Source organism: Triticum aestivum, chromosome 5A (genome assembly GCF_018294505.1).
Source record: "Triticum aestivum cultivar Chinese Spring chromosome 5A, IWGSC CS RefSeq v2.1, whole genome shotgun sequence".
Classification (NCBI taxonomy): domain Eukaryota; kingdom Viridiplantae; phylum Streptophyta; class Magnoliopsida; order Poales; family Poaceae; genus Triticum; species Triticum aestivum.
The window spans coordinates 617,809,008-617,819,209 of NC_057806.1; the positions used below are offsets into that span (position 1 = coordinate 617,809,008).

Consider the following 10,202-nt stretch of genomic DNA (forward strand, 5'->3'; position numbering starts at 1 on the left):
ATCCTATCAGGGAAATGTGGTTTTTTCAATATAAGCAGTAGGAACAACTGGATAAACATTGTAAATAATAATCTCTTCTTTAGATATTACCGATTCTTTAATTTCTTCTTCAATAGGGAGATGATATTTAAACCACTTTTCCTTAGGGAGATCAACATGTGTAGTAAAATATTCACAAAAGGAGGCTACTATCTCAGAGTCAAGTCCATATTTAGTGCTAAACTTGTGAAAGGCATCGGTATTCATAAAATTAACACAACCAAACTTAAGCTTAATACCTGACTCTTTACCTTCTCGAGTTCCCAATCTTCAGAGTTGCGTTTAATTCTTTCTAAAAGATCCCACCTGAATTCAATAGTCTTCTTCATAAAAGAACCAGTACAAGAAGTATCGAGTATGGATCGATCACCATGAGAAAGCCGAGCATAAAAATTCTGAATAATAATTTCTCTTGAGAGCTCATGATTGGGGCATGAATATAACATGGACTTAAGCTTCCCCCAAGCTAGAGCGATACTTTCTCCTTCATGAGGCCAAAAATTATATATATAATTCCGATCACGATGAACTAGATGCATAGAATTTTTTTGATGAAATTCCAATTTCAATCGATTCCAGTTCCAAGATCCAATATCATCGCATAGCCTATACGATGCCAATGCTTTTCCCTTTAAAGATAAAGGGAAAACCTTCTTCTTAGCTTCATCTCCGGGTAAACCTGCAAGCTTAAATAATCCACAAATTTCATCCACATATATCAGGTGCGTATCAGGATGTTCAGTTCCATCTCCTGCATAAGGATTAGCTAGCAGTTGTTCTATCATACCCGAAGGAATTTCATAACCAATATTTTCAGTAGGTTGAGGGGCAACTAATTGTGGTTCCGGTCGAGGTGAAGATACCCCAAACAAACCCCTCAAAGGATTGTTTTCCATAGTAGCAAGTGACAATAAATTTCAGCACGTAGTAATAATTTTCCCTTACCAATTTCCACTTACCAAGAGCGCTTCACTCCCCGGCAACGGCGCCAGAAAAGAGTCGTGCTGACCCAAAAGTATAGCGGATCAATCGTAGTCCTTTCGATAAGTAAGAGTGTTGAACCCAACGAGGAGTAGAAGAAAATGACAAGTGGTTTTCAGCAAGGTAATTTCTGCAAGCACTGAAATTGTCGGTAACAGATAGTTTGGTAGCAAGCTAATTTGTAATGAGAAAGTAACGGTAACAGTAAGTAAAGTTCAGCAAGGTAGCCCAATCCTTTTGTGGCAAAGGACAGGCCAAAACGGTTTCTTATAATAGGCAAAGCGTTCTTGAGGGTACACGAGAATTTCATCTAGTCACTTCACCATGTTGGTTCGATTCGTGTTCACTACTTTGATAATTTGATATGTGGGTGGATCAGTGCTTAGGTGCTGTTCTTACTTGAAAAAATCTCCTACTTATGATTAACCCCCTTGCAAGCATCCACAACTACAAGAAAAGTATTAAGATAAAATCTAAGCATATCATTAAACTTTTGGATCCAAATCGATCCCTTATAAAGTAGCGCATAAACTAGGGTTTAAACTTCTGTCACTCTAGCAAACCATCATCTAATAACTACTCTACATTGCCTTCCCTTAGACCCAAATATGGTGAAGTGCCATGTAGTCGACGTTCGCATGACACCACTAAGGGAATCACAACATACATATCATGAAAATATCAAACATATATCAGATTCACATGATTACTTGCAACAAGATTTCTCCAGTGACCTCAAGAACAAATATAAGTACTCACAAATGATAATCATGCCCAAGATCAGAGGGGTATTAAATAGCATAATGGATCTGAACATATAATCTTCCACCAAATGAACCATATAGTAATCAACTACAAGATGTAATCAACACTGCTAGTCATCCGCAGAGACCAATCTGATGTTCTGGTACAAAGATTGAACACAGGAGATGAACTATGGTTTGTGAGGAGATGGTGTTGTTGAAGATGTTGATGAAGATTTCCCAAAGATGAGAGGGTTATTGGTGATGACGATGATGATGATTTCCCCCTCTGGGAGGGAACTTCCCCCGGCGGAATCGCTCCACCGGAGGACAAAAGTGCTCCTGCCCAAGTTCCGCCTCGAGAAGACGATGCTTCGTCCCGAAAGTCCTCCTCTTATTTTTTTTCTAGGTCAAAATGACTTATATACCAGAAGGGGGGCACCGGAGGTGGGCCGAGGAGGGCACAACCCACCAGGGCGCTCTAGGTGGGTTGTGCCCACCTGGTGGGCTTCCATCGGTAGTTATTTGCTCCATTATTTTTCATATATTCCGAAACAATCCTCCGTAAATTTTCAGCTCATTTGGAGATGTTCAGAATAGGTGACTCTGACGTAGCTTTTTCAGGTCCAGAATTCCAGCTGTCGGCATTCTTCCTCTTTGTGTAAACCTTGCATATTATGAGAGAAAAGACATTAGAATTACTTCATAAAGCATTATTATGCATAAAAATATTATAAATAACAGTAGGTAAACATGATGCAAAATGGATGTATCATGGAGCGTCGACTAAGTAGTCGGAGTAGAGCAAGCAATAGCCTTCCAGTTGATGCCTCTGCTTTGCCTTCAGCCGGCCCGACGCCGAGCCACCTCGCCATGACTTTGCATTGCTCTCGAGCAGGCTGGCCAGGGCGGCGATGACCATGAGATGCTCTTCATTCTAGGCATAGGCATCGGCTTCCTCCTCCAGCAGCGCCGCGAGCGCCTCCTCATCGTCCGAGTCCATCTCGAGCAGACAAATCGCTGAACATCTGGCGGGCGTGGTAGGCGCGCAGCCGCCAGTATTCCAGCCAGAAAGCTCGCGCAGAAACAGGGTGGAGGATGCCGCTGCGGAACCCTCTCTTTCGGCGGGGGAATGACCTATCTAGCGGCGGTGAGTGGGTCGGCAACGCCAGGATCGGCAAGACGGCGGGAGGGCGTGCGCGCGCCGGGGGGGATCTGGACGTGCAAGATGCGTTTTCGCCTGACAGTGGTGGTCCAGACGTGGTTTTTCCTTCCGCTGGAGCCCTCAAACGCCTCCAATGCGCTAGGTTCGGCCTGGAATCGCCGGGCCAAAAAACGGACCGACCGGCGAATTTTGACGTCTTGAAAGCACGACTGAGGTTTTTTTGGCATCGACGTGAAAAAAGTCGCCTTAAGGGACCTGTTGAAAACGCGAGGGGAGATGCTCTAATCCCAAAAATCCCAAAAGAAGAAGCATCATTGCATCGCGGAATCGCGGGCTCCCGTACACCTCTCCCGCACGAGTACCGACCCACACCGCCTCCGCCGCCAATCTCTGCTCCGCACACACTGCCGCCGTCGCTCTCTGCTTCAGCATCCACCGCCGCCAGCCTATCCACTCATCATCTACACAAAAGGGGAAAGAAAAGGGAAATCCCACTCCCATCCAGGCTGCCGCCGCCGCTTCTGATCTGATCTGCGTCCCCCCACGCCGGTCTAGCCCTAACGCCGTCGGTTTCTGCCGGCGGCGCGGTCAGAGGACAAGCAGTGATGGCGGGGACCTCCGGAGCCCAGATCTCCTCCCGGCGGCCGGCTAACCGACCGAGGGCCCTCCCCGATCCGCGCCGCCCCTGCCCTTCCTCCAACATCCGATCCCACGCCCAATCAGCTGGACGCAAGCGAAAATACTCGGTGGCCATCGACGTGGATCCCGTCCGTGACTGGGCGAACATCGGGGACGGGCCAGCCGGCCTGATCGCCGAGCTTGCCCTCGCCAGCGACGTGGCCGACTATATCCGGTTCCGCGCCGTGTGCCAGCTGTGGCGGCGGTGCTCGCCGGACCCGTGCGCCGGCGGCCTGGACGGCCGCTTCCTCCCCCGCAAGTGGATCATGCTTGACAAGGCGCTTGCCGGGCCCCGCCGCCATCGCTTCCTCAATGTGTCTACAGGCGAGTGCATACGTATGGACCTCCCGGAGCTCGCGGAGCACACGTTGCTCTCGCTCACCCCAGAAGGCCTCCTCCTCCTGCTCCTCGAGACCACCCTGGTCGTCCGCCTGCTTAACCCACTCACGCGGCAGCTCACCAACCTTCCGCCGATGACCGCGCTCCTGAGATCAGGGCAGCATCGGTCCAGGCAATGTGGCTTCAAGATAGGGAAAACATTCAGTGTGTCTGGCGTGGGTCTTCTTGCCGACACCTCCATGGTGGCAGTCAATTTCTTTGATCCCAGGGGGCTTTTTGTCGCTAAGCCCGGCGATGAGAGTTGGACCATGGTCGACACAATGGTCGACAAGGAATACATAAATTCGGTTTTGCCTTTTGCGGGGCGCTTCTACTGCGCCAACTACAGGGGCGTCATGGTGCTGACGATCGGCTCGGATCAGCAGCCACCCCGGCTCCAGTTGGTCGCTGACCGGAGCGACTCATTTATTTCTCCCTGATGACGCACAGCCTTCACCTGGTGGACAACGGCGGGGAGTTGATGCTGGTGCACCGAGCGCTAAGCCGGGACAGTGAGTATGACATGAGGTATGATGCTTACAGAGTGGATTTGGAAGCTGGGGTCCTGACCCAGGCCAAGGGCTTCAACGGGCGCGCCGTGTTCATGGGCATGTGCCGCTCAATTTCTGTATCGGCTGAGGCTGCTTACCCCTCTCTCGCTGCTGATACCATCTACCTGGGACACGATTGTGATGACCAGATTCAGGGGTACAATATCGCGGATGGAAGCAGATGCAGTCTGATTGAGGCAGTATGTCCGCATAGTGTTGTGGATTGTCTCCGCCGTTGCATCCAGGGAGTCGGCAAGCGACTTGCTTGAGCCTCAGCACAAATGATGGGTGTTTGACGAATGACGGGTGTTGCTCTTTGCTATGATTCTGTTTCTGTGGTGGGTGTAGTGGTTGCCGTGATTCTGGTCTTGGCCTACTGCTGGGTGTGGTGTCTGCCGTGATTCTGGTCCTGGTCTTATGCGTCAGTTGCTGTGTATCAGACAGCATTAAGATATGTACCTCAAATAATGTAAACGCTTATTAAACAAAAATTGTTACTGGTTTTCTGTTTCTGATATTTACATATGATGTGGCAGTATACTGATGAAACAAAATTATCTGCATCTTCCTACTTTTTACATCCTTGATGTTTTGTATAGGCCGCTAGCCCTTCTCCTTCCATGATATATACTCCCTCCGTTTCTAAATATAAGACCTTTTATAGAGATTTCAATACGGACTACATACGGATGTATGTAGACGTATTTTAGAGTGTAGATTCACGTATTTTGCTCCGTATGTAGTCTGCATTGGTGGAACAGAGTGAGTACCTCTAATCTGACCTTTGTACATACAGTAAATCTTTTCCTTATAAGTGGATCAATAAAAAGTAGAATGAAGGTTTTCATTTAACATCTGTGTAAGGGTACTGCTGGGAATTTTCATGTTGAGGAACGCGGGCTGCTCTTACCAGGGCAAACACATGCCCTTCATATCTTATTTGCGATATATAAATCATCTGGAACACATCATTTTCATGAATTTGGTCAAGTTCCTCGTATACTGTATAATTTGACAGCATATGTCCTCACAAAAGGGAGGAAAAAAAATATTGCATATGTCTCTGCATTTCAGTTCCATACTTTTGAGCTCAGCAAACTAAACTTGTTTCAAACATTTAGATGGCTCACATCAGACAACCAGTAACTTCAGCATTACATGCATAAGCTGCTGGAGGAATGCCTTCAGCTAACCACAGAGAACTGGTGCTGTGCACAGCTTCCTTTGTAGCAAAAGATCAGTAGTTGTTTAGACTTATGCCAAGCCTGAATTTTTGTACATAGAAAGTTAGTGTGCTAAGGTGGCCAGTGTGGTGTCGCCACATGATCACTGACGGAACTGAATCTATCTCGCAACCTGCAGGTTGTAGACACCAGGCTGCTTCTGTCTTGAGCATGCCAAAGAAGAAGCCACTAATATTTTATTTTATTTACTCAGAAAAAATAGGGCGCTATCCAACTCCTGTCTTCTATAACATGATAATGATCAAAAGTTTAGCTGTAAATCCTGTTAGACCAAGGACTCAATCCATTGATCAAGACTGTCAATATATTTTGACTTTGTTGTTTGTTCTGATCCTGACCAGCAGAGGATCATGCTTCAACTTGAATTTTGAGGAGTTCACTCCAGGATTAAGCATCTTAACTCATTATGATCTTTTCATTGATCTATCATTCCAAATTTCAGGTAATGGACCTGCTTGGTCCTAGCCCCTCTGCCCCTGGGATGTTTGGCATTCACTCGGACAGGAGTAAGTATCTTATCAATCTTTTCACTCCCTCTGCTTTGTTCTCCTTTCTCCTTGCTGAAAGTATCAACACCCCTGACAGTGACAGGATGTCATTTCAAATGGTTGCTTGTATTGCCGTTAGGCCATATTAATTATTGCGAAGATTCGCTCCAAAGGTTACTTTCAAGCCATTTGATGTTCTTGAGATGCATTTCCCGTTCTTTTTTATCCCTCCATGTTAACAGTTGCTGATCCTCCTATTGTGGCCAGCTTTGTGCATGGTGATGTAAAACCTGAAACCTTTTGCTTGGTCAGCCTGGATCCGCTCAAGAAAAGAAGTTTTTCTCATGAATTTGGTTACTTTATTATTGATGGCTTATTACTGCAGGGAGGTAACATAAGTTTTCTTGTCTGTAAGAGGAAAATGGAGACTTCTCCAGATATGTTATGTAGATTCTGTCCAGCTCCATTCAAGCATTTTCTTGAGACTGTCACTTGTATGAAATCTGGCAAAGAACCAAAGTACAAAAAACGTGTTTCTCTCTTTGATGATTTAATCGAAAGGACCTGCTTCGAGACCCATCAGGATCTATGGAGCTCTAGAGGACTGCACTGCTTTATCCACAACATGTATCTGTGCTTGTCAATTTAAGTTGCCCACGCTTCTGTTGTGCAAATTGTAGGTTGGAAATAAGCGTCGAGGAATGGCTTTAAATCTGGAAGAAGACGAATAACCTATGAAAAATGTTCGGTTGGGGAGCCCAACAACTCGGTGAAATTTGGTTTATAATCCTAGGTGGCCCACAAAGCAGCGGTAACTCATTTTGAATTTGAAAATGCTGACATATTCTCCAAATTTTCTTTTGCTTGCTCAGACATGATTTCTTCCTTCCCTTGCCCTGTAAAAGTGGTCTTTTCTGGTGGCCACATCAGCACAAAGCGGGACCCACCTGTCATAAACATGCTCAAAACGCCCTAAGCCGCCGCCTATCAGTGTCTTATGCAGAAACTTTACCATAGATTTAGTCAAAAATCGTGAAGTTGGTTTTCTGCAAACCTAGCCCTCAATGTGGTGGCTTCGTGCAATTAACTAGTTCTGGTGCTTCAAGTCCGATAAGCTCCCCGCCACTCTCCACGCCTACACGACACATGGTCAGTGGCGGAGGTAGAGGGTGGACAGGGTGGGCCACGGCCCACCCTGAGATTGAAAAATGGGCTTTATAACATAGGGAAAAAGCTAAAAAAGAAAAGAAAAAATAAAATTATATGTACAATTGCACTGTTGGCCCATCCTGACCCATTGGGCTAGGTCCGCCACTGCACATAGTCATCATCGGCTCTTCATACTCCAGATCAAGGATTAGATGACTGTAAGCGTCAGATGGCTCTAAATAGCTGGGTTATATGAGTACTATTTAGCTCTAATTTATTTTCTTTAAAAAGACAGGAGTTCCAGTTACTTATCGTTGTTGCGAACTTGCGATATCTTGGTGTGAACTCCAATTTTTAATGTCATCCAAGGTAGTCATGCCTAAATTTTACCTGATATCCTGGTGAAAGCAGCTATCTGAACTATACTATTATGTTTTTCTGTAACTAAAGCATTTGTGCTCGTTGTTAGTGATGAAAGGGTTTTGTTTTGACTTATTATGATTTAAGCAAGTAGCTCCTGTTTGTCTGCCTATCCTCTGCTTGCTTGTTCTTGAGATTGGGAGATTGGGAGCGTGCCTATTTCAATTGTTATCGATCCTGTTCCATAAAGATGTTGTTCCTGCCTTCTGCAGATACCACTTCAGTATAGCTGATTCAGAGCTGCATCAGCATATAGAAAAAATGCAATGAAGCTGGCTTGTTGATTAGCAACTATGTGAAGGTACGTTGTGCATTTCCTTTGCTAGCTCACAGTGGCGTACATAATCTGTCCTCGTGTGTTGTAATATCTTCATTAATATGTCGGGACCTAACATTGAATAAAATTTCCAGGAAAAATGGGTGAAGAACCTATATATCACCTCAATCTGCTACAGGCGAACCGTGTGTTGACGGCAAGCTGAACTCTTGTGCCAATTGTAAAGAATCATGCTTGGCTGTTGTGGTTGGTTGCTGACGCTGTCAATCTATGATCCAACTTTTGATAAAATGGACTCCAAAATGAGAGCGGGGGAACATCGGTGCGTTGTAATTAAAGTCATGCACCTGAAATGCGACATCGTTTTTGCTGCCGTCTGCTAGTTGTTGTTCTGGTCTGTTCTCGTTTTGTTGCAGTAGGTTCGATGCTTCCTGAGGATCTTAGGCCATGAAGCTGGAGGGTATGCATCCGCTCTGTTTCAGTTTTGTTGCTTGGAGTTGGAGGAATCTTGAATCTTAAATCACTATTTATTCACACTGGCTTCTAATTAGTCATCCTGAAGACTGATCTGTCACTGATATTAGATTGGTACCTACATACAGCAAGTGTCCATATTTTATTGCCATGGGATAAAACATACGAAGAATCATGGGATAACGTCATCCATGACACAAGCTCACACTATAAAGTGCTTTGGACAATCATATGGTCTTTGGCTAGTTAATTTTCCCATGTTCTATAAGCTGCTGATCTCCTCATTATATCTTTACCACATTTAAAATTTCCCGAACAGACAACAATCAGTACATAACTACTTTATTCATTTTGACAATTGAATGTGCAGCCCCTAAAGGATAGGTGTGGCGCCTGTCGGCTAGGCGCTGCACTGCCAGGTGTGGGGCCGGACCTGGCCCCACGGTGCCATGGTGGTCAGGCATGCAGTGCCCACTGCTCTGTCGTGTGCTGCACAAAGGGTCAGCTAGGTAAATTTCTTTCACCGACGGTACACTTTGTGAAATACTTTCATCCAAAGGTCAATTTTGTCAATTTTACTTTTTTTTCTCATGGAACAGAGAGAGTATCGGCTATCCTCCCTTCAAAAGAAAAGAGAAAAAACTGTATACGGATAGGCCATGACTGTCCATATGTATCCTCGCCCAATACCTGGCCAAAAAGGAAGAAGAAGCATCACGCCATGTGATTCCACGCAAAAAAGAACGGAATCTATGAACACCGAATGTGCTGTGTTTTTGCATCTCGCCCCGAATAAGTTTGTTGTCGTTGGATCGCATGCAGACATATCGGCACACGTTAAGTCGCCACGTCATCCCAGCTCGGTCGTTCGGCGTCGAGGGGAAGCTCCCGAACACCTTTCTCGCCCCTGGACGCCTATCCATTCCTCACCCATCCCTCCTACGCTCATCCATGATTTCAAGCAAATCCGTCACCTCTCCCGCGCCTCCGACGACCGGCGACGAGTGTCACCAGGTTCCTTCCAATCCGCCCACGCTGCTCCTATTATCTCGCGCTGCTTGTCGTGTTCCATCTAATTTCTCTTCTCCATCGCGTATAGAATGGCGTCGCCACCGCCGTCCATCGCCGGGAACGCAGCCTCCGGCAAGCCGTCTTCCGGATCCATCCATTCCCACCCTTAACTGCAAGTCCCGCCACACGCTAGAGTGCTGAGCAGCCGCCGCCGTCCTCCCGCGTCGCGTCATCGCTATGGCCTTCAATCTACCTGCACGCGGAGACGGCGGACGCGGCTCATCGGTAACTCGCCGGCGGCGGCAGGGCATGGAGGCGGGAGAGCGACGACCTTTGGTGGTCTCAAGCACGGGGACACGGTGGTGGCCTCGAGTGCGGAGAAGACATGGATGTTTCATCTAGAGATGGCAGTTGGGTTTGATGCTACTTCTGATCCAGATCATCTCGACTTGGAGCCACCGCATGGGGGACCAAATAGGGTGCGCCCGCTTCCCCCCCCCCCCCCCCCCCCCCCCCCCCCCCCCCCCACTGCACACTGAAAAATGTGTGTTGCGCATGGAAATAGAAAATTCAGAAATGTTAGAGACAATCTTAGTTGATTGAA

The 10,202-nt window shown here is 46.7% G+C and overlaps 1 pseudogene; it reads left to right on the forward strand.

Moving 5' to 3' along the window:
- Window positions 1-3,222: 3,222 nt before the first annotated feature.
- On the forward strand, window positions 3,223-5,113 carry LOC123105364 (uncharacterized; annotated as a pseudogene).
- Window positions 5,114-10,202: the final 5,089 nt, after the last annotated feature.